Source organism: Stegostoma tigrinum, unplaced genomic scaffold, assembly GCF_030684315.1.
Source record: "Stegostoma tigrinum isolate sSteTig4 unplaced genomic scaffold, sSteTig4.hap1 scaffold_63, whole genome shotgun sequence".
Lineage (NCBI taxonomy): Eukaryota > Metazoa > Chordata > Chondrichthyes > Orectolobiformes > Stegostomatidae > Stegostoma > Stegostoma tigrinum.
In genome coordinates, this window is record NW_026728568.1 from 1,917,001 (window position 1) to 1,944,621 (window position 27,621).

The 27,621-nt window shown below is 53.6% G+C and overlaps 1 long non-coding RNA gene across 1 annotated transcript in view; it reads right to left on the reverse strand.

Annotated features, from left to right (window-relative positions):
* Nucleotides 1–27,621, reverse strand: part of LOC132209040 (uncharacterized) — a 433,067-nt gene that overhangs the window by 296,166 nt on the left and 109,280 nt on the right. The window contains exons 5-6 of the long non-coding RNA XR_009445110.1: nucleotides 7,370–7,534; nucleotides 2,845–2,957 (exon numbers count right to left, since the gene is read on the reverse strand). This is a non-coding gene — a long non-coding RNA (uncharacterized LOC132209040). The remainder of the gene's footprint in view (nucleotides 1–2,844; nucleotides 2,958–7,369; nucleotides 7,535–27,621) is intronic.

Sequence of the window (27,621 nt, forward strand, 5' to 3'; positions counted from 1 at the left end):
TCACTTCGTCACTGCGTCCCATTTCCATCAATCACTACATCCCATTTCCCAGTCACTGCATCCCATTTCTCTCAGTCGCTGCATCCCATTCTCCTCAGTCACTGCATCCCATTTCACTCAGTCACTGCATCACTTTTCACTCAGTCACTGCATCACTTTTCACTCAGTCACTGCATCTCATTTCCGTCAGTTACTCCATCATATTTCCATCAAACAAGGCATCTCATTTCACTCAGTCACTGCATCGCATTTCACTCAGTCAGTGCTTCCCATTTCACTTAGTCACTGCATGTCATTTCACTCAGTGACTGCATCCCATTTCCCTCAGTCACTGCGTCCCATTTCACTCAGTGATGCGTCCCATTTCACTCAGTGACTGCAACACATTTCACTCAGTGGCTGCAACACATTTCACTCAGAAACTGCATCCCATTTCCCTCAGTCACTCAGTCACTGCATCACATTTCACTCAGTCACTGCATCACATTTCACTCAGTCACTGCATCACATTTCACACAGTCACTGCATCACATTTCACTCAGTCACTGCATCTCGTTCACCATAGTCACTGCATTCCATTTCCCTCGGTCACTGTTTCCCGTATCTCACAGGCGCTGCATTCAATTTCCCACACTCACTGCATCCCATTTCCCAGAGTCACAGCATCTCCTTTCCCGCAGTCTCTGCATCGCATTTCACTCAGTCAATGCTTCCCATTTCCCTCAGTCACTGCATCTCATTTCACTCAGTCACTGCATCTCATTTCACTCAGTCACTGCATCCCATTTCACTCAGGCACTGTATCCCATTTCCCTCACTCACTGCACCCCAAGTCCGCTCGGGCACTGCATCCCCATGAACTCAGTCACTCCTTCCCAGTACCTCAGTCACTGCATCCCATTTCACGCAGTCACTGCATCCCATTTCCCTCAGTCACTGCATCTCCTTCACCACAGTCACTGCATCCCATTTCACTCAGTCACTGAATCCCATTTCCCTCATTCACTGCATCCCATTTCCATCAGTCACAGCATCCCATTTATCTCAGTCACTGAATCTCATTTTCCTCAGTCACTGCATCCCATTCCCCACAGTCACTGCATCCCATTACCCTCAGTCACTGCATCCCAGTTCACACAGTCACTGCATCCAATTTCACTGAGTCACTGCATCCCGTTTCACTGAGTCACTGAATCGCATTTGTTGTTCTCACTTGAATGCAATGGTCATGAATCTCCTCCAATGGCTTGTCATGTATTTCCAATGCAAAATTTTACCAAGTTTTGATTTTCAATTTTGATTACATGTGTCTCCTCTATTCTATAAGATGCTGCAATAAACTCAAATTTGACGAATCATAATTCAACCACCATTACCGACAGAGTTAATTTCATCAAACAGATCCAATTAGAATTGTCACATTCCCAAATCCTGATTCAAGTTTTTCTAATTATGGGCCACGTGGTTAAGAAAAAAGACACTTAGAATCAGAGAGATGTACAGTCGGGAAACAGATCCTTTGGCCCAATTTGTCTATGTTGACCAGATATCCTAAATTAATTTAGTCCCATTTGCCAGCATTTGGCCCATATTCCTCTCAACCCATCCTATTCATATACCCATCCACATGCCTTTTAAACGTACAAGCCTCCACCACTTCCTCTGGCAGCTCACTCCATACATGCACCACTATGAAAAAAATCCGGTCCATTTTAAATCTTCCCTCTCTCATTTTTAACCTATTCCCTCCAGTTTTGGATTCCAGCAACCCGGGGAAAAGATCTTGGCTGTTCGCTCTATCCACATCCCTCGTAATTGTATAAACTTCTATATGGTCAGCCCTGAACTCCAAAGTTCCAAGAAATAGCTGCCTGTTCAAGCCCACGGTATACCTCCAACCTCCGATGCTCATAACATCCTTGTAGATCTTCTCTGAACCCTTTCAAGTTTACAACATACAAGAATACAGCGCAGAACAGGCCCTTCGGCCCTCAATGGTGCGCCGACATCCTTCCTCTCGCAAGGAGACCAAAATCGATTGCGGTATTCCAAAAGCAGCCGAACCAACGTCCTATATGGCTGCAAAGTGATCTCCCAACTCCTATTCTCAATGCACTGACCGATAAAGGCGAGCACACCAAATGTCTCCTTCATATCCTTTCTACCGGTGGCTGTACTTTGATGGAACTACGAAACTGCACTCCAGTGTCTCTTTATTAAGCAACACTCCCCACAACCTTCAGTGTATACCTGCTGCCCTGATTTGCCTTTCCAAAATGTAGCACCTCACATTTGTCTAACCTCAACACCATCTGCCATTCCTCAGTTTATTGGCCCTTGTCAATGTCCCATTGTATTCTGAGGTGACCTTCTTGGCTGGCTACTACACCTTCAATCATTGGGAAACTTACTAACCACACCTTCTATTTTCATATCCAAATCATTGCATCACTTCAACTCCCCCTCCCACTCCCTGAATGACATGTCCACCCTGGGCCTCTTCCAGTGTCACAACCAGACCACCCAGAAACTGGAAGAGCAGCACCTCACATTCCGCCTCCGGAGCTTCCAACTCAATAGCCTCAATGTGGACTTGGCCACCCTCAAAATCTCCCCACCCGCCAGCCTCATCCCAAGACTAGTTCCTCCCCTCATCCCCGCCTCCATGACCTGTCCGCCTTCTCTCCCACCTATCCACTCCTCCCACCTCACTGACCTACTCCCACCACTGCTTGGAATTATTCTTCTTTTCACACTTCATCAGCTCGACGTTATTTCTAAAATCTATTTTCCAATTGTTGGAAAAAGTGAGATAAAGAGAAGTAAAAGAAGTTACATTCTTACCACTCGGGAAATCTCTAAATATTCTTCTGTTGAAAGGCCGCCAAGGAACGATGCAATTCTTTTGTCACAAACGCTGTGAGGGAGACATCTTTTTCGGTTCCACTAACTCCACCCTAAGGAAGACAAACCCATGTAACATATCTAGTGACTTAAAGCATACTCTATTGTTGCCCAAGGTGGAGAGCTGGATGAACACAGCAGGTCAAGCAGCATCAGAGAAGCAAGAAAGCTGATGTTTCGGGACGAGACCCGACTTCAGAAAATTGGCGCTGGAGAATCTGAGATAACAAGGTGTAGAGCCGGATGATACTGCTTGGCCTGCTGTGTTCATCCAGCTTTACACCTTCTTATCTCAGATTCTCCAGCATCTGCAGTTCCTACTACCTCTATTGTTGCCCTTTCACTTTACTGAACTAATATGAGCCAGTAGTTTTGTTTAGGCTCGTGTAATCTTACGGTTATTGGCCTGTACAAAATCCTGAATTAATTTTGATCGACTGACGGGAGGAGAGATGAATTTTATAGAAATTTTTGTTTTCTACCAATTTGCAGAGGGCATCGTGGGCGATTGAAGGACAGTGTTATTATCCTCCAGGTCTGTGGACTGCATCGTTACCAACTTGCCTATTTGCATATACATAAAATATTCATTATGTACCAATGAAACATAATAAACCAATACTGCGTACTAAAAACAACGCTCACATATCAATGGAAATTTAAATATTTATCATAGAGTTTTAAGGATTGAATTCAATGATACAAAGCAAAAACCAGTGAAGATGAGGGCAGTTGGTCAGCACTTTTGCCACTAAGTGGAGGTTGGCAATTTGAGGCCACCCAGGAACAAGCAAGCTCTGTCTAACTCCAAGGGCAGCACGGTGGCTCAGTGGTTAGCACTGCTGACTCACAGCGCCAGGGACCCAGGTTCGATCCCACCGTTGCGTGATTTTCTGTGCAGAGTTTGTACATTCTGCCCATGCCTGCATGGGTTCCTGCTGGGTGCTCTGGTTTCCTCCCACTGTCCAAAGATGTGCAGGCTAGTTGTATGGGCCATGCCAAACTTGCCCATTGTGTTTAGGGATGTGTAGATTAGGTGTGTTAGTCATGGGAAATGTACGGTTACTGAGGAAAGGGTCGGGGGATGAGTCAGGGTGAGATGCTCTTTGGAGGGTGGCTGTGGACTTCTTGGGTCAAAAGGGGCTTGTTTCCACACTGGAGGGATTCTATGATATGGAAGTATCTTTTGAAGTGGACATTCATGGGTATGCTGTAACAGAGACCTTGAAATACTGCACAACAAATATTTGGAACTAGACTGTCAATTCAGACATAGCATCAAAAGAGGTCATGGAAGTTGTCACCGATATAAAGCAGGATTGATGAAAATCCAGCAGGAAATGGTGTCAAAAGGCACAGTATCTTTTATTCATCTCCAGTTATTTTGTCCAAGGCACTGGATGCTGGCAGGATTGAAACATTTAAGAAATGCTTCACAAATCACATATAAGGACCTGCACATCTTTGAACAATGGGAGGAAACTGCAGCACCTGGCAGAAGCCTCTCGCAGACGCGGGGAGGACGTGTCAATTCCACACAGATAGTTACCCAAGACTGGAATCTCAACTGGCTCTCAGTGCATGAGCAGCTCTAACCACTGAGCAACTACCTTGCCCAGAAGGGGTTTTATAAGCGCATACATTATTTCCATTAAGACAGATCCAATCCTCTATTTCCAATCAAAATAACATATTGTAGATATCATGACAACAATCAGAAATGATTTTGAATAAGTCAATCAAAAAAATTGAAATAGTTTCCAAGCCGAAATACTAGATATGGTGCAGTTAAGATGAATAGCGCAACAACAAAAAGGCCATATTTTATGTGACCATCGGTAACACTTGAAAACTTGCAACAATTTGTCGCCAGTAGTGCTCTGAAGTGGCTTGATGATGCACTCCTTCATACACTGGAATGAAACTCCAAAGATCACAAATTCTCCTTCAATACCCTGTTGTAACAGTGACTGCATCAACCTGAGTTTATGGGCCTGACTGGAAACCCACACAACATGCATAAACAAAAAAATAATCTAAGGTAATAGGAGAAAAAAATGTATGTGTGCAACGTCTTTGAAAAGCAATTATTTGTAGCGGCTGCAAGCCCATAAGGAATCTCGTTTCGCAGATGATATTCATTTGCACTGCAGGTCATGCCAGTCAGAATCAGTTTTCGTTTCATGACAGATAACTAAAATGTCCATTACAATGAACTTTGGTTGATCAGAAGATTTTAAGTAAGGACTATGTCTTATGTGAGCTGACAGCATTCGGGGATGGAGAAGGTACACTCACTGCTGGCATCTTGACACCATTGAATGAGCAAGCGTGGACACAAAGGTTGTAACAGGTCACAATTGTACAGGCAATATCTTTTGAGCTCCTTCCCAGCAGGCCTGTAATACTCTAAAGCTGTGCTAGACCCTCACTTCCTCCACCTTACGTACGCTGCCTTTTCTTTTTGACAAGAAGCACCTCTGTACCCGTCATCCAAGGCTCCTTAATCTTACCCCTTCTACCCTGTCTCAGAGGAACAAATTTATACATCACTCGCAACAACTGCTCCTTGAACAGCCTCCACATGTCTGCCGCGCCCTTTCTGTGGAACAATTGCTCCCAATCTGTACTTCCCAACTCCTGTCTGATAGTATCATAATTTCCTTGACCCCAGTGAAATATCTTCCCCTGGTAACTGCTCCTTTCCCTTTCCATGGCTATGGTAAATGTGAGGCTCTTGCGGTCACTGTCGCCAAAGTGTTCTCCCACCACGAGATCTGACACCTGTCCTGGCTCATCGCCGAGCACCAAATCCAAAATGGCCTCCCCCCTCGTCGGCCTGTCCACAAACTAAGTCAGGAAACCCTCCTGAACACACCTGACAAAAACGGCTCCATCCAAACCATCTGCACTCAGGAGGTTTCAATCTATATTGGGAAAGTTGAAGTCACCCATAACAACAACCCTGCTACGTTTGCACTTTCCAACAATCTGCCGGCCAATGAGTTCTTCGATCTCCCAACTGCTATTTGGGGTCCGTAGAAAACCTCCAGTGAGGTGACTGCTGCCTTGTTGTTCCGAACTTCCACCCACACTGACTCAGTCGACAAACGTTCCTTGGCAACATCAGCCCATACCGCCTCAGTAGACGAGTCCTCAAAGGTTCTTTCAGCCGCCGTTATACTGTCCTTGACCAACAAAGCCACACCTCCCCCTCTTTTACCACCTTCCCAGACCTTAATGAAAGATCTAAACCCGAGAACCTGCAACATCCATTCCTGACCCTGCTCTATCCATGTCTCCGAAATGGCCACAACATCGAAGTCCGTGGTACCTATCCAAGCTGCAAGCTCACCTACATTATTCCGGATACTCCCGGCATTAAAGTCGTCACACTTCAATCCAGCTTGCTGTCTGCCAGCACACTTCTGTGATAGTGAGGTCCTGACCATGTTCTCCCTACGCTCATCCTCCTGTGTACTGGGACTACACCTCAGTTTCCCATCCCCCTTCTGAGCTAGTTTAAATCCAACCGAATGGCACTGGCCAATTTCCCACCCAGGATATTAGTGCCCCTCTGGTTCAAGTGGATATCGTCCTGCTTGTACAGGTCCCACCTTCCCCAGAATGAACCCCAATTGTCCATGTACCTGAAGCCCTCCCACCTGCACCATCCCTGCAGCCACGTCTTCAGCTGAAATCTCTCCCTGTTCTTTGCCTCGCTATCACGTGGTACGGTGACAAACTAGTGACGACCACTCTGTTTGTTCTTGCTCTCAACTTCCACCCTCGCTCCCTCAAATCCTGCCTGACATCCCTATCCCTCTTTCTACCTATGTCGTTGGTGCCTACGTGTCCCACGACTTGGGGCTGGTCAACCTCTCCCCTCAGGACCCTAAACACATGATCCGAGACATCACAGACCCTGGCACCTGGTAGGCAACACACCAATCGTGAGTCTCTTTCGTTCCCGGCAAATCTTCTATCAGTCCCTCTAACTATTGAGTCCCCAATGACTATCACTCTCTTCCTATCCCCGCTTCCCTTCTATGCAAGAGGGACAGACTCTGTGCCAGAGACCTGCACCCTACTGCATACCCACTGCCAACTCGTCCCCCGGAACAGTATCCAAAATGGTATAGTTGTTTTTCAGGGGAGCGACCGCAGGGGATTTCAGGGGAACGACCACAGGGGAAGGTTAGTCAAGCTACACCGGGTAAACGTGCATTTTTGGCTGAAGAAACATGTGTTTCAATGTGAGCTAATGGAAGCAGCCATGGAGTCAAAGCTAAACGTTTTGACAATAAGACAACCATTCTTAAAAGCAGCAGACAGTGTGAAAAAGAAATGAGCTGCTTTAATATCCACTTAAAATTTATGTGGAATATCAGATGGAATTTTCTTATTGACTCCATTGTGCAATCATGTCGAGCTAAAAATGTTAACTGCATTAATTAAAACTAACCAGAAACGGACTTTGTCGTAAATGGTTTGACGATTTTCTGTATCTGGAACATCCCTTTTCCTTCTCCAACGAAGATCGTACCAACCTATGGTACCAAACTGTGAGTCAAATGGATGGGACACATAATCTTTCAATTCCTCATCAAAACAGTCTCATCGTATGGTTCTGTGCAATAAAAGAGAAAGAATAAACATGTTTCCCACAATTTTGCTGATGTTTACGAACAGAATGCTCAAATTCAAAAAGTTTGGGCTGGCATGTCTGCTTCCTCCAGCCTGTTTGAACTGTTCCATTCAATGTGAAATTTGTGTTAAGTTTTAGCACACAGGTCTATTTGATCTGCGCCACCACCTTCTATTAGTCATACATGCTTTCCCCCTCTTCCTGTAATACGTTCCTTGAAGTGTTCAATGAGATTTTGATTTTAAATCTTATCGTCATATTCTTTTGATTCTCAAGCATCAATGAATCTGATGTTGCCGCCATTCCATGCAGTGCACAGCACGTCAAACAGGAGTCTTGCTCTTGCCATGAGCACTGAGGTAGTATGGGGTCACAACTGTCTCATAGTTCGGAATGAAATTCTACATATAGGGCTATGAAGAGTCATGCAGTTAATTTTATTTGACATGCTATTTCTTTTCTTCACAAATATGCTGGATTTAAAGTGATCTTCACCCTCATTTAAAATGAATCCAACGTAAAACCAGCAAATCGAAATTTTAATTTGAGTTCAGTGTTACACAAATATATGGCTTTTTTAAAAATTATATTCGAGTCAACATTAACATTTAATTCCCTGACACCGGGTGAACTTACTTTTAAATTCGAATTTTCCTTCGGTATTAACGGACAAGTGAGCCTTTTTGCAAGCACCGAAAGGCTGCACCAGTTTATGCTAAAACTTGCGGAACTGTAAGTTTCACAAATATGTTCCTATTAAACACTAATTCCTATTGAAGCAGTATGAAGCCAAATTCATTCAACTGGACAGCAAAAACGGTCAAGATTTTAAAAGCAAGCAACTATTTTGAAGTCACTCTTCGAACTAAATTCCATCTTGGTGTCTGAGAGTCCATCGGTTCCTCACTCTCAACGAACCATTCAACTGTCATGCAATTACTGAAACACACAGACAAAAAACATCAACGTTAACAGTCACTAAGATTTTGAGAGTGATTTGGAATTCGTACTAATTCCCCCCTGGGGAAAATCTGTTCCAATCTGGATAGTACTCACTTATTACCATCCAACCTACCTTCCCCAGCACCTCCTCCCCCTCCACGCTATTTGTTTCTGAGCTCCCTTCCACCCTCCATTTCTCAGGAAGGGTCCTGACCTAAAACCTCAACTTTCCTCAGCCTCTGATGCTGCCTGACAAAACGTCAGCTTTTACGCTCCTGAGATGCTGCTTGGCCTGCTGTGCTCATCCAGCTCCACACTTTGTTATCTCTGTTCATTTGCCTGTTCTTTCTATCGGACATGAATCATTGGCTATTTTGTTCCCAACACTTATCCCCTAACAACCACCTCTCTGTGATACCCAGAGTGATGTATCTGTCAATTTCAATCTGCACCACAAACTCATTCACTTTGTTTCATACACTCCCTGCAATTCAATACAAGATCTTCAGTCTGGCATTTACAGCCACCCTTCTTATCTGCTGCAGCTGAAGTGAGACTCCTGACCATTTCCATACTTTTTGTCCTGTTACTTGCTCTGGAAACTTTGCTGAGCACTTACCAGCTTCTAACTTTTTCCACAATTTTCCATGCAACTGAGCTCACCCACTCCACACTTTTTATTTTTACGCCCTAGCCCCAGACCTAGCTCTGTATTTTGCGAGGATACTTGTCCCAATATGATTCTCGTCGAGCCTATAACACCAGAACGACTCCCTCCTTCCCCATACCGATGCCAATGTCCCATGAATTCAAACACATTTCTGCCATGCCACCATTTGAACAATGTACATCTATAATTATGTTCACACCGTGCCAAATTGCTCAGATAATAATCCAGAGATTATTACCATTCTGGTTCTGCTTTCTCACCTCAGCACCTCGGTGCTCATAATCCCTCAGCAGAACCTCTTTCCTCTTTCTTCCATATCAGTGGTACCTGTGTGGACCACGATAGCTGGATTTCTACTCCTCCCACTTCAAGTTCCTTTGTAGCCGAGATGGAATATTCTGAACCTGGGCACCAGGCAGGCAACACTACTTTCGAGACTCCCGATCCTGGTCACAACGAACAGTGTTCATTCTCCTAACTATACTACCTCTGATTATAACTACATTTCACTTTTTATCCCCTCCTGAATGTCCCCCCTGTACCACAGTGCTACAGTCAGTTTACTCATCTTCCCTATACCCTGCACTCTCATCCACACACGAAGAAAGAATCTCAAACCTGTTCGATAAGATCAAAGGCCAAGGTTCCTTCTGCACTATATCCTGGATCCTTCCACCTGCCCTGATCTTTGTCATTGGCCACTGACCGAGTTTCAGCTAGTTAATCTAAGGTGTGTGACTGCCTCCTGAAGCACAGCATTCCCTGGTAACTCTGCCCCACATGATTTGTTGATTGGTCAAAACTGAGATTCCAGTTCATCAACCGTAAGCTGGAGTCTGGGGCCTGACCACTCCCCCGTCATATAGGTACAAATCATCATCTGGCCTGGCATCTCCATTTCAATTACTTCGATCAGCGGGGGGCCAGTCGCAGTGAGCGGGTCAGGGCTGCGGGGACAAGTCCCTGTCAGCGGGTCAGGGGTGCGGGGGGCAAGTCGCAGTGAGCGGGTCAGGGCTGCGGGGTCAAGTCCCTGACAGTGGGACAGGGCTGCGGGGGGCAAGTCGCAGTGTGCGGGTCAGGGCTGCGGGGGCAAGTCGGAGTGAGCGGGTCAGGGCTGTGGGGGGCCAGTGGCAGTGAGTGGGTCAGGGCTGCGGGGGCAGTGTCGCAGTGAGCGGGTCAGGGCTGCGGGGGGCAAGTCCCTGTCAGTGGGACAGGGCTGCGGGGGGCAAGTCGCAGTGTGCGGGTCAGGGCTGCGGGAGGCAAGTCGCACTGAGTGGGACAGGGCTGTGGGGGGCCAGTGGCAGTGAGTGGGTCAGGGCTGTGGGGGGCAGACCCTGTGAGCTGGTCAGGGCTGCGGGGGACAGTCCCTGTCAGCGGGTCAGGGCTGCGGGGGGCAAGTCCCTGGCAGCGGGACAGGAAAGCGGGGGGCAAGGCCCTGTCAGCGGGACAGGACTGCGGGGGGCAAGTCGCAGTGTGCGGGTCAGGGCTGCGGGGGGCAAGTCGCACTGAATGGGACAGGGCTGCGGGGGGCCAGTGGCAGTGAGTGGGTCAGGGCTGCGGGGGCCAGTCCCTGTCAGCGGGTCAGGGCTGCGGGGGGCAAGTCCCTGTCAGCGGGACAGGACTGCGGGGGGCAAGTCGCAGTGAGCGGGTCATGGCTGCGGGGGGCAAGTCGCAGTGAGCGGGTCAGGGCTGCTCGGGGTCAGTCCCTGTGAGCGGGTCAGGGCTGCGTGGGCCAGTCCCTGTGAGCGGGTCAGGGCTGCGGGGGGCGAGTCGCAGTGAGCGGGTCAGGGCTGCGGGGGGCAAGTCGCAGTGAGCGGGTCAGGGCTGCGGGGGGCCAGACGCAGTGAGCGGGTCAGGTCTGCGGGGGCGAGTCCCTGTCAGCGGGACAGAACTGCTGGGGGCAAGTCCCTGTCAGCGGGACAGGACTGCAGGGGGCAAGTCGCAGTGAGAGGGTCAGGTCTGCGGGGGGCAAGTCGCAGTGAGCATGTCAGGGCTGCGGGGGGGAGAGCCCCTGTGAACGGGTCAGGGCTGTGGGGGCCAGTCCCTGTGAGCGAGTCAGGGCTGCGGGGGGGCAAGTCGCAGTGAGCGGGTCAGGGCTGCGGGGGGCAAGTCGCAGTGAGCGGGTCAGGGCTGCGGGGGGCAAGTCGCAGTGAGCGGGTCAGGACTGCGGGGGGCCAGTCCCAGTGAGCAGGTCAGGGCTGCGGGGGCCAGTCCCTGTGAGCGGGTCAGGGCTGCGGGGGGCAAGTCGCAGTGAGCGGGTCAGGGCTGCGGGGGGCGAGTCCCTGTGAGCGGGTCAAGGCTGCGGGGGGCAGTGTCGCAGTCAGCAGGTCAGGGCTGTGGGGGCCAGTCCATGTAAGCGGGTCAGGGCTGCGGCGGGCCAGTCCCTGTGAGCGGGTCAGGCCTGCCTGGGGCAAGTCGCAGTCAGCGGGTCAGGGCTGCGGGGGGCAAGTCGCAGTGAGCGGGTCAGGACAGCGGGGGGCAAGTCGCAGTGAGCGGGTCAGGACTGCGGGGGGCCAGTCCCTGTGAGCAGGTCAGGGCTGCGGGGGCCAGTCCCTGTCAGCGGGTCAGAGCTGCGGTGGGCCAGTCCCTGTGAGCGGGTCAGGGCTGCGGGGGGCAAGTCGCAGTGAGCGGGTCAGGGCTGCGGGGGGCCAGTCCCTGTGAGCGGGTCAGGGCTGCGGGGGGCAGTGTCGCAGTGAGCGGGTCAGGGCTGCGGGGGGCAAGTCGCAGTGAGCAGGTCAGGACTGCGGAGGGCAAGTCGCAGTGAGCGGGTCAGGGCTGCGGGGGCATGTCCATGTCAGCGGGACAGGACTGCAGGGGGGCCGGTCCCCGTGAGCGGGTCAGGGCTGCGGGGGGCCAGTCCCTGTGAGCGGGTCAGGGCTGCGTGGGCCAGTCCGTGTGAGCGGGTCAGGGCTGCGTGGGGCAAGTCGCAGTGAGCGGGTCAGGGCTGCTAGGGGCAGTGTCGCAGTGAGCGGGTCAGGGCTGCGGGGGCCAGTCCATGTAAGCGGGTCAGCGCAGCATGGGCCAGTCCCTCTGAGAGGGTCAGAGCTGCGCGGGGCAAGTCACAGTGAGCGGGTCAGGGCTGAGGAGGGCAGTGTCGCAGTGAGCGGGTCAGCTCTGCGGGGGGCAAGTCGAAGTGAGCGGGTCAGGGCTGTGGGGGGCAAGTCACAGTGAGCGGGTCAGGGGTGCGGGGGGCCAGTCGCAGTGAGCGGGTCAGGGCTGCGGGGGTCCAGTCCCTCTGAGCGGGTCAGGGCTGCGGGGGGAAAGTCGCAGTAAGCGGGACAGGACTGCGGGGGGCAAGTCGCAGTAAGCGGGTCAGGGCTGCAGGGGCAAGTCCCTGTCAGCGGGACAGGACTGCGGGGGGCAAGTCGCAGTGAGGGGGTCAAGTCGCAGTGAGGGGGTCAGGGCTGCGGGGTGCAGTGTCGCAGCGAGCGGGTCAGGGCTGTGGGGGCAGGCCCTCTGAGCGGGTCAGGGCTGCGGGGGGCAAGTCGCAGTGAGCGGGTCTGGGGTGCGGGGGGCATTGTCGCGGTGTGAGGGTCAGGGATGCAGGGGCCAGTCCCTGAGTGGGTAAGGGCTGCGGGGGCCAGTCCCTGTGAGCGTGTGAGGGCTGCGGCGGCATGTCCCAGTCAGCGGGACAGGACTGCAAGGGGGCAGGTCCCTGTCAGCGGGAGAGCACTGCAGGGGGGCAGGTCGCAGTGAGCGGGTCAGGTCTGCGGGGGGCAAGTCGCAGTGAGCGGGTCAGGGCTGCGGGGGGCCAGTCCCCCTGAGTGGGTCAGGTCTGCGGGGGGCAAGTCGCAGTGAGGGGTCAGGGCTGCGGGAGGCTGGTCGCAGTGAGCGGGTCAGCTCTGCGGGGGGCAAGTCGCAGTGAGCAGGTCAGGGCTGCAGGGGCCATTCCCTGTGAGCAGGTCAGGGCTGCGGGGGCAGGCTCTCTGAGCGGGTCAGGGCTGCGTGGGGCAAGTCGCAGTGAGCGGGTCTGGGGAGCGGGGGGCAATGTCGCACTGAGCGGTTCAGGGCTGCGGGGGGCCAGTGCCTGTGAGCGGGTCAGGGCTGCGGGGGCATGTCCTTGTCAGCGGGACAGGACTGCAGGGGGGCCGGTCCCTGTCAGCGGGACAGGACTGCAGGGGGGCAGGTCCCTGTCAGCAGGACTGGACTGCAGGGGAGCAAGTCGCAGTGAGCGCGTCAGGGCTGCGGGGACCCATCGCAGTGAGCGGGTCAGGGCTGTGGGGGGTCAGTCCCTGTGAGCGGGTCAGGGCTGCGGGGGCCAGTCCCTGTCAGCGGGACAGGACTGCGGTGGGCAGTGTCGCAGTGAGCGGGTCAGGGCTGCGGGGGCCAGTCCCTGTCACCGGGTCAGGGCTGCGGGGGGCAAGTCGCAGTGAGCGGGTCAGGGCTGCGGGGGGCCGGTCCCCCTGAGCGGATCAGGGCTGTGGGGGGCAGTGTCGCAGTGAGCGGGTCAGGGCTGAGGGGGCAAGTCGCAGTGAGCGCGTCAGGGCTGCGGGGACCCATCGCAGTGAGCGGGTCAGGGCTGAGGAGGGCAGTGTCGCAGTGAGCGGGTCAGCTCTGCGGGGGGCAAGTCGCAGTGAGCGGGTCAGGGGTGTGGGGGGCCAGTCGCAGTGAGTGGGTCAGGGCTGCGGGGGGCCAGTCCCTGTGAGCGGGTCAGGGGTGCGGGTACCAGTCCCTGTCAGCAGGACAGGACTGCAGGGGGCAAGTCGCAGTGAGCGGGTCAGGGCTGCGGGAGGCAGGGTCGCAGTGAGCGGGTCAGCTCTGCGGGGGGCCAGTCGCAGTGAGCGGGTCAGGGGTGCGGGTACCAGTCCCTGTCAGCAGGACAGGACTGCAGGGGGCAAGTCGCAGTGAGCGGGTCAGGGCTGCGGGGGGCAAGTCGCAGTGAGCGGGTCAGGGCTGCGGGAGGCTGGGTAGCATTGAGCGGGTCAGGGCTGCGGGGGGTCAGTACCTGTGAGCGAGTCAGGGCTGCGGCGGCCAGTCCCTGCGAGCGGGTCAGGGCTGGGGGGGGCAGTGTCGCAGTGAGCGGGTCAGGGCTGCGGGGGGCAGGTCGCAGTGAGCGGGTCAGGGCTGCGGGTGGCAGTGTCGCAGTGAGCGGGTCAGGACCGCGGAGGGCAAATGGCACTGAGCGGGTCAGGTCTGTGGGCAACAAGTCGCAGTGAGCGGGTCACGGCTGCGGGGGCCAGTCCATGTGAGCGGGTCGGCGCGGTGGGGGCCAGTCCCTCTGAGCGGGTCAGAGCTGCGGGGCCAAGTCGCAGTGAGCGGATCAGGGCTGCGGGGGGTAGTTCGCAGTGAACGGGTCAGGGCTGCAGGGGGCCATTCGCAGTGAGCGGGACAGGACTGCGGGGGCAAGTCGCAGTGAGCGGGTCAGGACTGCGGGGGGCAAATCGCAGTGAGCGGGTCAGGGCTGCGGGGGGTAGTGTCGCAGTGAGCGTGTTAGGGCTGCGGAGGACCGGTCGCCCTGAGCGGGTCAGGGCTGCCGGGGGCAAGCCGCAGTGAGCGGGTCAGGGCTGCGGGGGGCCAGACGCAATGAGCGGGTCAGGGCTGCGGGGGCAAGTCCCTGTCAGCGGGACAGGACTGCAGGGAGCAAGTCGCAGTGAGCGGGTCAGGGCTGTGGGGGCCAGTCCCTGTGAGCTGGACAGGGCTGCGGGGGCCAGTCCCTGTCACCGGGTCAGGGCTGCGGGGGGCAAGTCGCAGTGAGCGGGTCAGGGCTGTGGGGGGCCGGTCCCCGTGAGCAGGTCAGGGCTGCGGGGGGCCGGTCCCCCTGAGCGGGTCAGGGCGGCGGGGGGCCAGTCGCAGTTAGTGGATCAGGACTGCGGGGGGCAAGTCGCAGTGAGCGGATCAGGTCTGCGGGGGGGCAAGTCGCAGTGAGCGGGTCAGGTGTGCGGGGGGGCAAGTCGCAGTGAGCGGGTCAGGGCTGCGGGGGGCCAGTTCCTGTGAGCGGGTCAGGGCTGCAGGGGCCAGTCCCTGTCACCGGGACAGGACTGCAAGGGGCAGGTGGCAGTGAGCGGGTCAGTGCTGCGGGGTGCCGGTTTGCGTGAGCGGGTGAGGGCTGCGAGGGGCCGGTCCCCCTGAGCGGGTGAGGACTGCGGGGGTCAGTGTCGCAGTGAGCGGGTCAGGGCTGCGGGGGGCAGGTCGCAGTGAGCGGGTCAGGGCTGCGGGGGGCCATTCGCAGTGAGCGGGTCAGGGGTGCGGGGGGCAGTGTCGCAGTGAGCGGGTCAGGACTGCGGGGGGGGCAGGTCGCAGTGAGCGGGTCAGGACTGCAATGGGCATGTCCCTTTCAGCGGGACAGGACTGCGGGGGCAGGTGGCAGTGAGCGGGTCAGGACTGCAAGGGGCAAGTCCCTGTGAGCGGGTCAGGGCTTTGGGGGGCAAGTCGCAGTGAGCGGCTCAGGGATGCGTGGGGCAAGTCGCAGAGAGCGGGTCAGGGCTGCGGGGGCCAGTCCCTGTGAGTGGGTCAGGGCTGCGGGGGCCAGTACCTCTGAGCGGGTCAGGGCTGCCGGGGCAAGTCCCTGTCAGCGGGACAGGACTGCAAGGGGCAGGTCACTGTGAGCGGGTCAGGACTGCGGGGAGCAGGTCGCAGTGCGAGGGTCAGGACTGCAAGGGGCAAGTCCCTGTGAGCGGGTCAGGTCCGCGGGGGTCAAGTTGCAGAGAGCGGGTCAGGGCTGCGGGGGCCATTCCCTGCGAGCGGGTCAGGGCTGCAGGGGCAGGCCCTCAGCGGGTCAGGGCTGCGGGAGGCAAGTCGCAGTGAGCAGGTCTGGGGTGCGGGGGGCAATGTCGCATTGAGCGGGTCAGGGCTGCGGGGGCCAGTCCCTCTGAGCGGGTCAGGGCTGCGGGGGCCAGTCGCTGACCGCGGGTCAGGGCTGCGGGGGCCAGTTCCTGTCAGCGGGACAGGGCTGCAAGGGTCAAGTCGCAGTGAGCGGGTCAGGGCTGCGAGGGCAAGTCCCTGTCAGTGGGACAGGGCAGCGGGGGAACAGTCCGCGTGAGTGGGTCAGGGCTGCGGGGGGCAGTGTCGCAGTGAGCGGGTCAGGGCTGCGGGGGGCAAGTCGCAGTGAGCGGGACAGGACTGCGGGGGTCAAGTCGCAGTGAGCGGAGTCAGGGCTGCGGGGGCCCAGCCCTCTGAGCGGGTCAGGGCTGCGGGGGCCAGTCCCTCTGAGCGGGTCAGGGCTGCGGAGGCCAGTCCCTCTGAGCGGGTCAGGGCTGCGGGGGCCAGTCCCTCTGAGCGGGTCAGGGCGGCGGGGGACAGTCCCTCTGAGCGGGTCAGGGCTGCGGGGGCCAGTCCATCTCAGCGGGTCAGGGCTGCGGCGGCCAGTCCCTCTGAGCGGGTCAGACCTGCGGGGGCATGTCCCTGTCAGCAGGAAAGGACTGCGGGGGGAAAGTCGCAGTGAGCGGGTCAGGGCTGCGGGGGCCAGTCCCTGTGAGCGGGAGAGGACTGCGGGCGGCAAGTCCCTGTCAGCGGTACAGGACTGCGGGGGGCAAGTCGCAGTGAGCGGGTCAGGTCTGCGGGGGCCAGTCCCTGTGAGCGGGTCTGGGCTGCGGGGGCCAGTCCCTGTGAGCGGGTCAGGGCTGCGGGGGGCCAGTCCCAGTCAGCGGGTCAGGGCTGCGGGGGGCAAGTCGCAGTGAGCGGGTCAGGGCTGCCGGGGCCAGTCCCTGTGAGCGGGTGAGGTCTGCGGGGGGCCAGTCCCTGTCAGCGGGTCAGGGCTGCGGGGGGCAAGTCGCAGTGAGCGGGTCAGGGCTGCGGGGGACAGTCCCTCTGAGCGGGTCAGGGCTGCGGGGGCCAGTCCCTGTGAGCGGGTGAGGTCTGCGGGGGGCCAGTCCCTGTGAGCGGGTCAGGACTGCGGGGGGCAAATCGCAGTGAGCGGGTCAGGGCTTCCGGGGGCAGTGTCGCAGTGAGCGGGTCAGGGCTGCGGGGGGCAAGTCGCAGTGAGCGGGTCAGGGCTTCCGGGGGCAGTGTCGCAGTGAGCGGGTCAGGGCTGCGGGGGGCAAGTCGCAGTAAGCGGGTCAGGACTGCAGGGGGCAAGTCGCACTGAGCGGTTCAGGGCAGCGGGGGCTAGTCCCTCTGAGCGGCTCTGGCTGCGGGGGCCAGTCCCTCTGAGCGGGTCAGGGCTGCGGGGGCCAGTCCCTCTGAGCGGGTCAGGGCAGCGGGGGCTAGTCCCTCTGAACGGCTCTGGCTGCGGGGGCCAGTCCCTCTGAGCGGGTCAGGGCTGCGGGGGCCAGTCCCTCTGAGCGGGTCAGGGCGGCGGAAGCCAGTCCCTCTGAGCGGGTCAGGGCTGCGGGGGCCAGTCCGTCTGAGCAGGAGACAGTGAATCCTATCCAAGTGAGACAGTGAATCCATTTCCATCAGTCACCGCACCCTATTCCCGAGTCACGGCATCACATTTCCCTCAGTCACTGCGTCCCATTTCACTGAGACAGTGAATCTCATTGAACTGAGACGATGCATCCCATGACCCTCAGTCACTGCATCTCTTTTCGCTCAGTCACTGCAACTCATTTTCCTCAGTCACTGCATCCCATTTCACTCAGCCACTGCATCCCATTTCACTCAGTCACTGCTTCCCATTTCACTCAGTCACTGCTTCCCACTTCACTCAGTCACTGCATCCCATTTCACCGAGTCACTGCCTCCCAATTCAACACAGTCACTGCCTGCCACTTCACACAGTCACTGCCTGCCACTTCACACAGTCGCTGCCACCCATTTCACTCAGTCACTGCCTCCCACTTCACTCAGTCACTGCCTCCCACTTCACTCAGTCACTGCCTCCCACTTCACTCAGTCACAGCATCCCATTGCCCTCAGTCACAGCATTCCATTTCCAAGTCACTGCATCTCCATTCCCTCAGTCACTGCATCTCATTTCCCTCAGTCACTGCATCTTATTTCCCTCAATCACTGCATCCCATTTCACTCAGTCACTGCATGCCATTTCACTCAGTGACTGCATCCCATTACCGTCAGTCTCAGCCACCTATTTCACTCAGTCACTGCATCCCAATTCACTCAGTCACTGCATCCCATTTCACTCAGTCTCAGCACCCCATTTCACTCAGTCACTCCATGTCCCTTCCTCAGTCACAGCATCGCATTTCACTCAGTCACTGCATCACATTACCCTCAGTCACTGCATCTCATTTCCCTCAGTGACTGCATCACATTTCACTCAGTCACTGCATCACATTTCACTCAGTCACTGCATCCCATTTCACTCAGTCACTGCATCCCATTACGCTCAGTCACTGCATCCCATTACGCTCAGTCACTGCATCCCATTACGCTCAGTCACTGCATCCCATTCCCCTCTGTCACTGCATCCCATTACCCTCTGTCACTGCCTCCCACTTCACTCAGTCACTGCCTCCCACTTCACTCAGTCACTCCCTCTCATTTCACTCAGTCACTACCTCCCATTTCAGTCAGTCACTGCATCTCCTTTCCCTCAGTCACTGCATCACATTTCACTCAGTCTGAGCACCCCATCTCATTCAGTCAGTGCATCCCATTTCCCAGAGTCACTGCCTCCCATTTCCCTCAGTCACTGCTTCCCATTTCCCTCAGTCACTGCCTCCCATTTCCCTCAGTCACTGCATCCCTTTTCACTCAGTCACTGCATCCCATTTAACTGAGACAGTGAATCTCATTGAACTGAGACAGTGCATCCCATTACCCTCAGTCAGAGCAATCCATTTCCCTCAGTAACGGCACCTCCTGTCCCTCAGTCACTGCCTCCCATTTCCCTCAGTCACTGCGTCCCATTTCACTCAGTCACTGCATCCCATTTCACTCAGTCACTGCATCCCATTTCACTCAGGCACTGCACCACATTACCCTCAGTCACTGCATCCCTTTTCACTCAGTCACTGCATCCCTTTTCACTCAGTCACTGCATCCCTTTTCACTCAGTTACTGCATCCCTTTTCACTCAGTGATTGCATCCCATTACACTCAGTCACTGCGTCCCATTTCCCTCAGTCACTGCCTCCCGTTTCCCACAGTCACAGCAAACGTTTCCCACAGTCACTGCATCCCATTTCACTCAGTCACAGCATCCCATTTCTCTCAGTCACAGCATCCCATTACCCTCAGTAACAGCATTCCATTTCCCACAGTCACTGCATCTCCTTTCCCTCAGTCAATGCATCGCATTTCACTCAATCACTGCAACCTTTTCGTACAGTCACTGCATCCCATTTCCCACAGTCACTGCATCCCATTTCACTCAGGCACTGCATCCCATTTCACACAGGCACTGCATCTCATTTCCCTCAGTCACTGCATCTCCTTTCCCGCAGTCACTGCATCTCATTTCCCTCAGTCACTGCGTCCCATTACCCTCAGTCACTGCGTCCCATTACCCTCAGTCACTGCGTCCCATTACCCTCAGTCACTGCATCCCATTTCACTCAGTCACTGCATCCCATTTCACTCAGTCACTGCATCCCTTTTCACTCAGTCACTGCATCCCTTTTCACTCAGTCACTGTATCCCATTTCACTCAGACACTGCCTCCCTTTTCCCACAGTCACTGCAAACTTTTCTCACAGTCACTGCAACCCATTTCCCACAGTCACTGCATCTCCTTTCCCACAGTCACTGCATCTCATTTCCCACAGTCACAGCACCTCCTGTCCCTCAGTCACGGCACCACCTGTCCCTCAGTCACGGCACCACCTGTCCCTCAGTCACTGCATCTCATTTCCCTCTGTCACTGCATCTCATTTCCCTCTGTCACTGCATCTCATTTCCCTCAGTCACTGCATCTCATTTCGTTCAGTCACTGCATCTCAATTCCCTCAGTCACTGCATCCCATTTCCATCAGTCAATGCATCCCATTATCCCTCAGGCACTGCAGCCCATTTCACTCAGGCACTGCAGCCCATTTCACTCGGGCACTGCAGCCCATTTCACTCGGGCACTGCAGCCCACGTACCTCAGTCACTGCATCCCATTTCAGTCAGTCACTGCATCCCATTTCACTCAGGCACTGCAGCCCATTTCACTCAGGCACTGCATCCCATTTCACTCAGGCACTGCATCCCATTTCCCTCAGTCACTGCAATCCATTTCCCACGGTCACTGCATCTCCTTTCTCTCAGTCACTGCATCTACTTTCCCTCAGTCATGGCACCTCATTTCATTCATTCACGGCACCTTCTGTCTCATTCACTGCATCTCATTTCCCTCTGTCACTGCAACTCATTTCGATCAGTCACTGCATCCCATTTCAATCAGTCACGACATAACATTTCACTCAGTCACTGCATCCCATTTAACGGAGACAGTGAATCCTGTTCAACTGAGACAGTAAATCAATTTCCATCAGTCACCACACCCTACTCCCCACAGTCCCGGCACCCCATCTCACTCAGTCAGTGCATCCCATTTGCCATAGTCACTGCATGTCCTTCCCTTTGTCACTGCATCGCATTTCACTCAGTCACTGCATCGCATTACCCTCAGTCCCCACCCCTTATTCCCCACAGTCACGGCATCCCATTTCCCACAGTCACTGCATCGCATTTCATTCAGTCAGTGCACCCCATTACCCTCAGGCACTGCGTCCCATTTCACTCAGGCACTGCATCCCATTTCACTCAGGCACTGCGGCCCATTTCACTCAGGCACTGCGGCCCATTTCACTCAGGCACTGCAACCCATTTCCCACAGTCACTGCATCTCCTTTCCCTCAGTCACTGCATTTCATTTCACTAAGTCACTGCATCCCATTTCCCACAGTCACTGCATCGCATTTCATTCAGTCACTGCGTCTCATAACCCTCAGTCCCTGCATTTCATTTCCCTCAGTGACTGCTTCCCATTTCACTCAGTGACTGCATCCCATTTCACTCAGTGACTGCATCCCATTTCACTCAGTGACTGCATCCCATTTCACTCAGTCACTGCATCACATTTCACCGAGTCACAGCACCCCATTTCACTCAGTCACTGCATGTCCCTTCCGCAGTCACAGCATCGCATTTCACTCAGCCACTGCATCACATTACCCTCAGTCACTGCATCGCATTTCCCTCAGTGACTGCATCACATTTCACTCAGTGACTGCATCACATTTCACTCAGTGACTGCATCACATTTCACTCAGTCACTGCATCCCATTTCACTCAGTCACTGCATCCCATTACCCTCAGTCACTGCATCCCATTACCCGCAGTCACTGCAACCTTTTCCTATAGTCACTGCAACCCAATTCCCACAGTCACTGCATCCCATTTCCCTCAGTCACTGCATCCCATTTCACTCAGTCACAGCATCCCATTTCACTCAGTCACTGCAGCCCATTTAACTGAGACAGTGAATCTCATTGAACTGAGACAGTGCATCCCATTACCCTCAGTCACAGCATTCCATTTCCCACAGTCACTGCATCTCCTTTCCACAGTCACTGTATCTCCATTCCCTCAGTAACGGCACCTCCTGTCCCTCAGTCACTGCATCCCATTGCCCTCAGTCACTGCGTCCCATTACCCTCAGTCACTGCATCTCATGTCCCTCAGTCACTGCATCCCATGTCCCTCAGTCACTGCATCCCATTTCACTCAGTCAGTGCGTCCCTTTTCGGTCAGGCACTGTATCCCATTTCCCTCAGTCACTGCATCCCATTTCAATCAGTCACTGCATCCCATTTCACTCAGGCATTGCATCCCATTTCACTCAGGCACTGCAGCCCATTTGCCCCAGTCACTGCAACCCATTTCCCCCAGTCACTGCATCACATTTCAATCAGACACTGCATCTCATGTCACTCTGTCACTGAATCCAATTTCCATCAGTCACTGCATCCCATTTCAAGCAGTCACTGCATCGCATTTCACTCAGTCACTGCATCACATTGCACTCAGTGACTGCATCGCATTTCGCTCAGTCACTGCATTCCATTACACGCAATCACTGCATCCCAATTCCCTCAGTCACTGCATCCCATGTCCGTGTGTCACTGCATCCCATGTCCCTCAGTCACTGCATCCCATGTCCCTAAGTCACTGCATCCCATGTCCCTAGGTCACTGCATCCCATTTCACTCAGCCACTGCATCCTATTTCACTCAGTGACTGCATCACAGTTCACTCAGTGACTGAATCACAGTTCAGTCAGTGACTGAATCACAGTTCACTCAGTGACTGAATCACAGTACACTCAGTGACTGAATCACAGTACACTCAGTGAGTGCATCATATTTCACTCAGTGACGTAATCACATTTCACTCAGTGACGGAATCACATTTCACTGAGTCACTGCGTCCCATTTCACACAGTCACTGCATCCCATTTCACACAGTCACTGCATCGCATTTCAGTCAGTCACTGCATCCCATTTCACTCAGTCGCTGCATCCCCTTCACCACAGTCACTGCATCCCATTTCCATCAGTCACTGTTTTCGTATCTCACAGACAGTGCATTCTATGCTTCTCATTTCACTCAGTCACTGCAGCTCATGTCGCTCTGTCACTTCATCCAATTTCCATCAGTCAGTGCATCTCATTTCACTCAGTCAGTGCATCTCATTTCACTCAGTCACTGCATCGCATTTCACTCAGTCACTGCATCGCATTTCACTCCGCCACTGCATCGCATTTCACTCCGCCACTGCATCGCATTTCACTCCGCCACTGCATCGCATTTCACTCCGCCACTGCATCGCATTTCACTCAGTCACTGCATCACATTTCAATCAGACACTGCATCTCATTTCACTCGGTCACTGGACCTCATGTCACTCTGTCACTGCATCCAATTTCCATCAGTCACTGCATCCCATTTCACTCAGTGATGCATCCCATTTCACTCAGTGACTGCATCCCAATTCACTCAGTGACTGAATCACATTTCACTCAGTCACTGCATCCCATTTCACTCAGTCACTGCATCCCATTTCACTCAGTCACTGCATCTCCTTCAACACAGTTACTGCATCCCATTTCCATCAGTCACTGTTTCCCGTATCTCACAGACGCTGCATTCAATTTCCCATACTCAGTGCATCCCATTTCCGATAGTCACAGCATCACCTTGCCCTCAGTCTCATCATCTCATTTCACTCAGTGATTGCATCCTTCTTCCCACAAATACTGCACCCCATTTCCCTGAGTCACTGCATCCCATTTCCGTCAGTCACTGCATCTCATTTCACTCGGTCAGTGCATCCCATTTCCCTCAGTCACTGCATCCGATTTCACTCAGTCACTGCATCCCATTTCATCCGGTCACTGCATCCCATTGTACTCAGTAATGCATCCCATTTCACTCAGCGGCTGCATCCCATTTCACTCAGTGACTAAATCACATTTCACTCAGTCACTGCATCCGATTTCACTCAGTCACTGCATCCCATTTCCCTCAGTCACTGCATCCCATTTCAAGCAGTCACTGCATCACATTTCAAGCAGTCACTGCATCACATTTCAAGCAGTCACTGCATCTCCTTCACCACAGTCACTGCATCACACTTCCATCAGTCACTATTTCCCTTATCTCACAGACGATGCATTCAATTTCCCACACTCACTGCATCCCATTTCCCATATTCACAGCATCTCCTTTCCCTCAGTCTCTGCATCGCATTTCACTCAGTGATTGCATCCTCCTTCCGACAAATACTGCATCCCATTTCCCTCAGTCACTGCATCCCATGTCTGTGTGTCACTGCATCCCATGGCTCTAAGTCACTGCATCTCATGTCCCTCAGTCACTGCATCCCATATCCCTCAGTCACTGCATCCCATTTCACTCAGTCAGTGCGTCCCTTTTCGGTCAGGCACTGTATCCCATTTCCCTCAGTCACTGCACCCCAAGCCCGCTCGGGCACTGATTCCCTATTAACTCAGAAACTCCTTCCCAGTACCTCTGTCACTGCAGCTCATGTCCCTCAGTCACTGCATCCCATGTCCCTCAGTCACTGCATCACATTTCACTCAGTCACTGCATCACATTTCACTCAGTCACTGCATCACATTTCACTCGGTCAAAGCATCCCATTTACTAAATCACTGCATCTCCTTCACCACAGTCACTGCATCACATTTCCATCAGTCACTGTTTCCCGTATCTCACAGACGATGAATTCAATTTTCCACACTCACTGCATCCCATTTCCCTCAGTCACTGCGTCCCCTTTCCCTCAGTCACTGCATCACATTTCCATCAGACACTGCAGCTCATGTCACTCTGTCACTGCATCCAATTTCCATCAGTCACTGCATCCCATTTCACCCAGTCACTGCATCCCATGTCAGTGTGTCACTGCATCCCATGTCCCTCAGTCACTGCATCCCATGTCCCTAAGTCACAGCATCCCATGTCCCTCAGTCACTGCATCCCATTTCACTCAGCCACTGCATCCTATTTGACTCAGTGACTGCATCACAGTTCACTCAGTGACGTAATCACATTTCACTCAGTGACGGAATCACATTTCACTCAGTGACGGAATCACATTTCACTGAGTCACTGCGTCCCATTTCACGCAGTCACTGCATCCCTTTTCACTCAGTCACTGCATCCCATTTCACTCTGCCACTACATCACATTTCACGCAGTCACTGCATCCCATTTCCATCAGTCACTGCATCCCATTTCACACAGTCACTGCATCGCATTTCACACAGTCACTGCATCGCATTTCACTCAGTCACTGTATCCCATTTCAGTCAGTCGCTGCATCCCCTTCACCACAGTCACTGCATCCCATTTCCATCAGTCACTGTTTTCGTATCTCACAGACAGTGCATTCTCAGCTTCTCATTTCACTCAGTCACTGCAGCTCATGTCGCTCTGTCACTGCATCCAATTTCCATCAGTCAGTGCATCTCATTTCACTCAGTCACTGCATCCCATTTCCCTCACTCACTGCATCACATTTCAATCAGGCACTGCATCTCATTTCACTCAGTCAGTGCACCTCATGTCACTCTGTCACTGCATCCAATTTCCATCAGTCACTGCATCCCATTTCACTCAGTGACTGCATCCCAATTCACTCAGTGACTGAATCACATTTCACTCAGTCACTGCATCGCATTTCACGCAGTCACTGCATCCCATTTCCCTCAGTCACTGCATCCCAATTCCCTCAGTCACTGCATCCCATGTCTCTCAGTCACTGCATCTCATGTCCCTCAGTCACTGCATCCCATGTCCTTCAGTCACTGCATCCCATTTCACTCAGTCAGTGCGTCCCTTTTCGCTCAGGGACTGTATCCCATTTCCCTCAGTCACTGCACCCCAAGCCCGCTCGGGCACTGATTCCCGATTAACTCAGTCACTCCTTCCCAGTACCTCTGTCACTGCAGCTCATGTCACTCTGTCACTGCATCACATTTCCATCAGACAGTGCATCTCCTTTCAGTCAGTCACTGCATCCCATTTCCCTCAGTCACGGCATCCCATTTCCCTCAGTCACTGCATCCCATGTCCCTCAGTCACTGCTTCCCATGTCCCTCAGTCACTGCATCCCATTTCACTCAGTCACTGCATCCCATTTCACTCAATCACTGCATCCCATTTCACTCAGTCACTGTATCCCATTTCCTTCAGTCACTGCATCTCCTTCACCACAGTCACTGCATCCCATTTCACGCAGTCACTGCATCACATTTCACTCAGTCACTGCATCGTATTTTACTCAGTCACTGCATCCCATTTCACTCAGTCACTGCATCTCCTTCACCATAGTCACTGCATCCCATTTCCATCACTCACTGTTTCCCTTATCTCACAGATGCTGCATTCAATTTCCCACAGTCACTGCATCCCATTTCCCATCGTCACAGCATCTCCTTTCCCTCAGTGTCTGCATCGCAATTCACTCAGTGATTGCATCCCATTTCCCTCAGTCACTGCATCTCATTTCACTCGGTCAGTACATACCATTTCACTCAGTCACAGCATCACATTTCACTCAGTCACAGCATCACATTTCACTCAGTCACTGCATCACATTTCACTCAGTCACTGCATCACATTTCACTCAGTCACTGCATCACATTTCACTCAGTCACTGCATCACATTTACTCAATCACTGCATCTCCTTTCACCACAGTCACTGCATCACATTTCCATTAGTCACTGTTTCCCGTATCTCACAGACGATGAATTCATTTTCCCAGACTCACTGCATCCCATTTCCCTCAGTCACTGCATCCCATTTCCCTCAGTCACTGCATCACATTTCCTTCAGACACTGCAGCTCATGTCACTCTGTCACTGCATCCAATTTCCATCAGTGACTGCATCCCGTTTCACCCAGTCACTGCATTCCATTGCACTCAGTGATGCATCCCATTTCAAGCAGTCACTGCATCACATTGCACTCAGTGACTGCATCGCATTTCACGCAGTCACTGCATCCCAATTCCATCAGGCACTGCATCCCATGTCCGTGTGTCACTGCATCCCATGTCCGTGTGTCACTGCATCCCATGTCCGTGTGTCACTGCGTCCCATGTCCCTCAGTCACTGCATCACATTTCACTGAGTCACTGCATCACATTGCACTCAGTGACTGCATCGCATTTCACTCAGTCACTGCATCCCATTTCACGCAGTCACTGCATCCCATTTCGATCAGTCATTGCATCCCATGTCCGTGTGTCACTGCATCCCATGTCCCTCAGTCACTGCATCCCATGTCCCTCAGTCACTGCATCCCATTTCACTCAGTCACTGCTTCTCATTTCACTCAGTCACTACTTCTCATTTCACTCAGTCACTGCATCCCATTTCACTCTGCCACTTCATCCTATTTCACTCAGTGACTGAATCACAGTTCACTCAGTGACTGAATCACAGTACACTCAGTGAGTGCATCATATTTCACACAGTGACGGAATCACAATTCACTCAGTGACAGAATCACATTTCACTGAGTCACTGCGTCCCATTACACGCAGTCACTGCATCCCATTTCACGCAGTCACTGCATCGCATTTCACGCAGTCACTGCATCGCATTTCACGCAGTCACTGCATCGCATTTCACGCAGTCACTGCATCCCATTTCACTCAGTCACTGCATCACATGTCAGTCAGTCACTGCATCCCAATTCACTCCATCACTGCATCTCCTTCACCACAGTCACAGCATCCCATTTCCATCAGTCACTGGTTCCCCTATCTCACAGACGCTGCATTCAATTTCCGACACTCACTGTATCCCATTTCCCATAGACACAGCATCTCCTTTTCCACAGTCTCTGCATCTCATTTCAATCAGTGATTGCATCCTACTACCCAAAAATAGTGCATCCCATTTCGCTAAGTCACTGCATCTCATTTCACTCGGGCACTGCATCCCATTTCCCTCAGTCACAGCATCCCACTTCCCTCAGTCACTGCATCCCATTTCAATCAGTCACTGCATCCCACTTTCCTCAGTCACTGCATCCCATTTCACTCAGTCACTGCATCCCATTTCACTCAGTCACTGCAACCCATTTCACTCAGT